The sequence below is a fragment of the Canis lupus genome, chromosome 33 (genome assembly GCF_011100685.1).
Source record: "Canis lupus familiaris isolate Mischka breed German Shepherd chromosome 33, alternate assembly UU_Cfam_GSD_1.0, whole genome shotgun sequence".
Taxonomy (NCBI): Eukaryota; Metazoa; Chordata; class Mammalia; order Carnivora; family Canidae; genus Canis; species Canis lupus.
In genome coordinates this window covers 11,355,649-11,362,547 of record NC_049254.1, presented here as the reverse complement: position 1 = coordinate 11,362,547, position 6,899 = coordinate 11,355,649, and the positions used below count along the sequence as shown (strand labels likewise).

General features: G+C 40.6%; 1 long non-coding RNA gene across 1 annotated transcript; it reads left to right on the top strand.

Moving 5' to 3' along the window:
• Positions 1-1,627: 1,627 nt before the first annotated feature.
• Positions 1,628-4,288, top strand: LOC111093809. Its single transcript, XR_005383058.1, has 3 exons — positions 1,628-3,309; positions 3,968-4,044; positions 4,193-4,288. It is a non-coding gene; the product is annotated as an uncharacterized LOC111093809 (long non-coding RNA).
• The last annotated feature ends 2,611 nt before the right edge of the window (positions 4,289-6,899 follow it).

The following is a 6,899-nucleotide window of genomic DNA, read 5'->3' as shown; positions in this document are numbered from 1 at the left end:
AGTTGATTATATTCCATTTTTTCTTCCTCTAGCTCTTCTCCTGTCATTTTTTTAAATAAGCTTTTTATTTTGTGATACTTTTAAATATACAGAAAAGTTGCAAAGATAAGGTAGAGAGTTCTTTTGCTCTCTTCTCTCAGTTTCCCTTGAATTAATATCTCATGAAACCACAATATTTTTGTCAAAAACCAAGAAATTAATATTGTGACATGATTATTAATTAAACTACCAACCTTAAGTGGATTTCACCACTTTTCTGCTAATACTCATTTTCTCTTCCATGACCCAATACAGGGTTCCACTGCATTTGGTTCCCCATCTCTCCTGTAGTTTGCTCTGACTTCCCCATACTCTGATCCTATCTTCTTTTTCCTTTTCCAGTTTCCTTTCCTTTCCTCCTCCCATCATTTCATTTTATCTAATTGTTTCCTGCCAAACTGATACAGTTATAAACAGGAAATATTTTGCAGGGTATTGAGCTAGCTTGGGAAGTTTTGTAGAGGCCTAAAAAAGAGTTGCTTATCGAAGAGTTGTTGTTGTTGTTCGGTTGTAATAAACTGGGAAAGAATGGGCATCCAATCTGTGGTGGTTTAGCTCCCTTTAGAACCATGACCTGCAGGAGTATATTTGTTCTTGCAGTCACTGTCTGAAATCCAATTTCCCATAAAATAAAATGTTAAAAAAAAGAAAGCAAATTTAGAAACCAACTTTTAGAACATTACAGAGTTAAATTTGGAGATTGCCACTGTACTCTACACCCTTGAAGATATTAATGCCTGTGGTTACGTAGATTGGTTGTTGGACTAGGCTATGTTTGTTTTGTTAAGTTTGCTCTGAAGATGAATCAGAGTACTGCAGTGCCAAGATACAGCTTTAAGGTCACAGCAATAGGCATGAAACTCAGATTCAGAGTAAAGTGAAGGCAGGAAGCCTGGTGTGTGTTATCAGTGGACAGACACAAAAGGTAATGCATATGATCAGCCTGAAGACAAAAGACGATTTTTTTACTGGTAATGTTTTGAATTTTTCAAGATAGAGGAAAAGGTCTTAAAATCAAAGTGATTGGGGGGAGATAGCGAAGGGCGGACACATCTGTGACCAAGGGAGGTAACTTCCAGAACCGAATTTCAGTTAAATATAAAAATGAGGATTAGAGAAGTGAGGGCAAGGGGGTGGGGACTTGGAATTTTAATTTTGTTCTATTATGATTTATGTGAAATCCAAAGGAAGAAAAGTGATCCTATAATTATACAAAGTTACCTAGCACCGACCCAGAAAGAGTTGTCAGGCAGTGTGATTTTCCTGTATAGACGGTGGCACAGGCCGAGATCAGTTGTATAAGGTGACATCCATAAGCGATGCAGCTCCCAGTGAGCCTCGAGGGACCCGCTGGGCTGTAATGAGCTTGGCACCCTTCATGAAGTCGCTTTCTCTCTTGCTCACACTCTGAATCTTTTCATTCGGGTAGCTTATAAGTGGGTCTAAAAAAAAAAAAAAATCCTAAGCAAATTAAAAACTTTCCCAACTCGTGAGCCCTGCGATTTCATGTGCATGAAAATTACCCTTATATTTTGCTTATTGTGTTCTATTTTTTTTTTTCTTTCCGAGACACCGATCTCTCTTTGAACTGAAGGCCCTCACAAACTACTGGACCACCCATCCACCACGTTTCTTGATTTCCTTGATGGTTCTGTGACAACGTGGAGGCCGTCAACGTGGAGGTTCTGCGAGCACTTCACCTGGGGACGGTAGCTGGAGCATTGTCCTGCCCGGCAGATAGGGAACCATTCTCCACGTGGTGGGAGGTGGGCGACAGGTGTCACGACGCTCTCAGGTAGACTGAGTATTGACCACATGCCATCCAAGGACAAACAAGATTCTGAAGGGAGCAAAAAAAAAAAAAAAAAAAAAAAACCAAGAAGAAGTAATTCATCTGGCTGTCCCATATGTTAATTGTTCTCTTTCTGTTGGAGGAGAGGATGGAGACTAGCACAAGGCTTCTAAGACGTGAGAAAAGGGTTTTTCCATCTGATCTAGATGTTGTTTAACAGGAATTGTCAGTGCCACCACTTGGGAATGAGGATGTGTGGTATCTGTTGGCAGCATCAGAGGGAAAGTAGCTTTCATTATGCGAAAAACTGCTCTGTGTGAGCAGTCAGCCTTGCAGCTTTTTATTCTAGTTAGCCCTGCTCGTTGCGTTGGCAATCTTTCACATTTGTTGGGCCAATCTCCTGGGGACGATGACATGCTCAAGTCTGGGGATCAAGACATAGGTAGTAGGAATTGATCCTAGGAGCTCATTTGTACTGTCTCAGAGAAAACATTATGTTAGAACTTCTAAAAACATCAATAGCAACGTTTCGGTAACCAGTTGTAGTGTAATAAGAAATGTATGTGCTCTTTGTCCTTGGTTCCTGGAACAGGGTTTATAAAACCCCTGGAAATCCCTGACTGATAGTCGTGTCCTTTGTTATGCAGATGATCTCTCCTTTTGATCACTCCTGAGTTTATGTTAATGAGATGACAGAGCAGGGCCCCTGGAGGGGGTGGGTTGGCAGAAAGATGAGTGGATGTAGGGTTGCACCTTTCAGCCTCAACCGCTGACCTCTGGGGACTGGCGGGAGTGGTGGGAGATTGAACCCTCTAAAAAAATTCTCAAACAACACAACGTGATGAACTTCTAGGTTGGTGAACACGGAGGTGCTGGAGCGGGGGTAAATCTGGAGGAGACACGGAAGCTCCATACTTCACTACTTTTCCCTCTGAATCTCTCATTGGGCTGTTCATGAGTTGTATGCTTTACAATAAACTGATGATAGGCCTAAGTAAAGTGTCTGAGTTCAGCGAGCTATTCTAAGAAATTGTCCAAGTTTCCCAAGAAAGGGGTCATGGGAACCCCCGATTTGTAGCTGGTTGATCAGAAGTACAGATAACAACCTGGGAGTTGGAATTGGCATATGAATTGGGGACCGTCTTGTGGGATCGAGGCCTTCTCCTACAGGGTCTACTAACTTCTTGTGTTTAGTGTCAGAATCGAATTGTAGGACACCCAGTTGGACAAAGAATCAGAGAATTGGTTGTTGGTATTAGATAACACTCTGGATTGAGTTTTTGGTTTTGGTTTTAGTTTTTTGTTTGTTTATTTGTCTTGTTTTCTGTTTTTTAGAATATTTGCCACATGCCGGAACACAGGACCCTGCCACTCACACCAGCAGTATCAGTCTCAAATGGGAGCTTGACAGAAAACCCAAATCTCAGCCCCACCCCAGATTTACTGCTTTAAATTCAGCCTTTTACCAAGAACCTCAGGTGATGCATGTGCACATTAAAACTTGAGAATCACTGTGGGAGAAACTTTACAAAATTCATTTTAAGATTTATTACCCAATTTAAGAGCCCAAATTTATCCCTAGAATGAAGGTGAAGCAGTTGTGTCTCTTGGAGATTCCCAGGTAAAATTGAATTCACTTGCGAGACTTGCATTTTGGTCTGTATCCTCATTATACGCAGAAGCACGAACTATTAGAATTTGAGGTGCTCACTCAATATTCTAATCTAGTATTTGGTGTAATAGTCAGAGGTGGAGTGTGGGCTGGGTGTGGGAGGCTGCTCTGTTCTTTTGCTTTAGCATTTTTATACAGGCAAAATCACGAGGAAACAAGGAGCTGTGCGTGGAATGGCAGAAGGAGAGGTGGAAGGGAAGGCCGATAAAATGAGAGGGGAAAGGAGGAAATACACTATTTTGTTTTGGAGACAGTATGGGCTTTGGGGCCGAGTGTATACATTTAAGCCAGCAGATATATTTTAATACTTGCTGGCTGAGTTGTTGCCTCCCTCAGTACAGCCTTGAGTCCCCAGTGCTTCCCTGGAGGCTACTGAGAGTGGATGGGGGGGCAGGAAGGAAGGGGTGCTCTTACAGAGGAAAGAACCCTGGTGGTTTTTCATTTATAATCTATCTTCTCTGTAGATCAGAATGGTGAGCGTATCTATTCTGCAGCCACGTTGAACGTCTTTGGTTTTGCAAGAAGCAGATTTCTTACAGTGGTTAGTAGTTTTTTAAGTAATAATTCTCTGCTACCTCCCCAAAGATCTTGTTTTTATAGATTTAAGTTTCAGGTTTTTTTTTTTTTTTTTTCTTTTTTCCATTTTTCATCCCCCCCCCCCCCCTTTTCATGGTGTATCTTCTTTTCAGATGGTAAGAGACTGTTGACATAGATCCCCAGAAGGCAAGAGCAAAACGTCCCTCTCCTCTTCCTCTCCTCTTCGGGTACAGCATGGGAGAAAAGGTGGGAGAACCTTAATAGAGGGAAGACAAGGTGAAATTAGAAATGAAATAGGTGGAGAGACAAGGAAGGAAGGGGGGCAGGGCTATTTTACCATAAATAGCTGCGAAGGGGAAAACAGGTCACCAGAAGTAGCACGTGATCCCAGTATTAACTATTTCCTGTCTGAGTGTATAAAGATTTGCATGCCTCCTTTTTTTTATATAAATTTATTTTTTATTGGTGTTCAATTTGCCAGCATATAGAATAACATCCAGTGCTCATCCCATCAAGTGCCCCCCTCAGTGCCTGTCACCCAGTCACCCCCACCCCCTGCCCCCTTCCACCACCCCTAGTTCATTTCCCAGTTAGGAGTCTTTCATGTTCTGTCTCCCTTTCTGATATTTCCCACTCATTTTTTCTCCTTTCCCCTTTATTCCCTTTCACTATTTTTTATATTCCCCAAATGAATGAGACCATATAATGTTTGTCCTTCTCCGATTGACTCACTTCACTCAGCATAATACCCTCCAGTTCCATCCACGCTGAAGCAAATGGTGGGTATTTGTCATTTCTAATGGCTGAGGAATATTCCATCAGATACACAGACCACAGCTTCTTTATCCAACATCTTTCGATGGACGCCGAGTTGCATGCCTACTTTTGTTGCTATTTTTGACAATTAGCATGCAGTGTGACCCTCAACTGTTGCAGGGGTAAAAGAATATTCTAGTTTTGCTCTGGTTCTTCTTCCTCACCACCTTCTTCTAAGAGAATAAACTGAGCATCACTACAAAGGCATTTCTTGGAAGGAGTTGACTACACACTTTTGTCCTAACCGGATTCAGGCCTGTAGTTTGGACCTGGTTCATTCTGCTGTTAGAGAATGCATGAAAATAAGGCCCAAACGAGGGAGAATTTGACTAGTCAACAACCTACAGTAAGCTCAGTTCTTTACATTTATGGAACGAGACCACTTTCTGCCTCCCATCTGCCCAGATAGGGTGTCATAAATTTGGATTACGTGTCAATTATCCAAATTTACTTCTCTCTACTCTTGCCTTTGAATATCAATGTGAATTTTAATTTAAGGCTTTCTTATGTACAAAACTTCACACGAGAACCGTTTTAACCACCATTCTGGGCTATTTCATACTTGCCAAACATCTTCTCTTTTCAAGGTCATCTGTTTCACTACATCACTGGAAATGAAGTGGGACGTATGGTTCTGTTTAATCAGATTTCATGCTCTGCTGCCTTCTTCTTATGGCCTCTCTGCTAATTGATCAAGTTTTCAATTAAAGCTCTCCATCTTTGTTTTAATTCTTTGTTGAGGTTTTTATTCCACGAGATGATTTCATGAGATCTGAGCGGCTCAACCCCTGCTATCTGCCCCTTTATCTGCCCAATGTGCAATTACTTTGCCTTGACAAAAACCCCCGTTGTCCTTTTCCCTCTGACTCCAGACCATTTCTCACAGTTAAATTTGTCCCTGGGCTGGTTTGGTCTACCACATTCAGAATCTTTAAAATTTTGATTTATTCATTCAAGTGGGGATTAGTTTACTTCCTGGGTTATCAGATATTTTAAAAAACAAAAAACAAGAACAAAAACAACCTGCTCTTTGCACAGTTTTCAGCTGTCTTGTTCAGTAGCAATTAAGCAAATTGGAAGTATACTCTCCTAAGCAGCAGCTAAAAAATGACTGTAGTTAATAAATGGCAGGCATGTGACATCCCCTTTTAAATAGGGTGCTTCTTTGTGAGGTCTCTCTAATGAGCTGTAACACTACTTGATTACCAAGCCCATTCATTGTTTCTATAGATCAGTTAAGATGCTAACACAACAAATGTATGTAGCGCTGCATCTCTCAGATTACGCTGATTCCTCACGTTCTTACTTGATAAGCAAAGTTTCATCTCCAAAGCTGCAGTGAATCAAATCTGCCTTGAAATTCACCAACGGATGCTGTGTGAAAATCTAGTAGCTATTAAAATCAATATGTTTTTAAAAACCCAGGAAAATATGCTGACATGATCAATGCAAATAAGCTTTGTCTAGGAGGGCTTTGCTCGTTGCACAATAATTCCTAATTTCAAAATGTGGAATTTTACCTTTAAGTCTAATGCTTTCAACGCTGCAGGAGAAATCCAGACAACACTGTTTCATAGGAGCCTTTGTGATGCATGACAGGCTGTATTAAAGGTTTACTGTTTAGAGGTTTTATAATATGAAATTCACAGTTTATGGTAATCTTCAAATAAAGTGTGAAAGCTTTTATATATATATACATATATGTCTTATATATATGTATGTGTATATATATATATACATATATATTTGTAAATTTTATTTATTTATTTTTATTTATTTATTTTTTGCCAGCTTAAGATGCGAACTGCAGGCATAGTTTCTCACCTTGGTTACCTGCATCTTAAAGGAGAACTTGGGCTCAGATTGGGTTAGTGTCTTTTTGCGCTCGCTCCAGGGCTTACTGTTATCCTACAAGCAGTGGTTTGTGGAGCACCATGGTGCTTTGCTTCCACAAATATGTTTTTAGGATTCAGAACCTAGTGATAATCTTAACACGATTTGTTTATACTTTTACAGCTTCTTTTATTTCCATTCCCTGCTTGG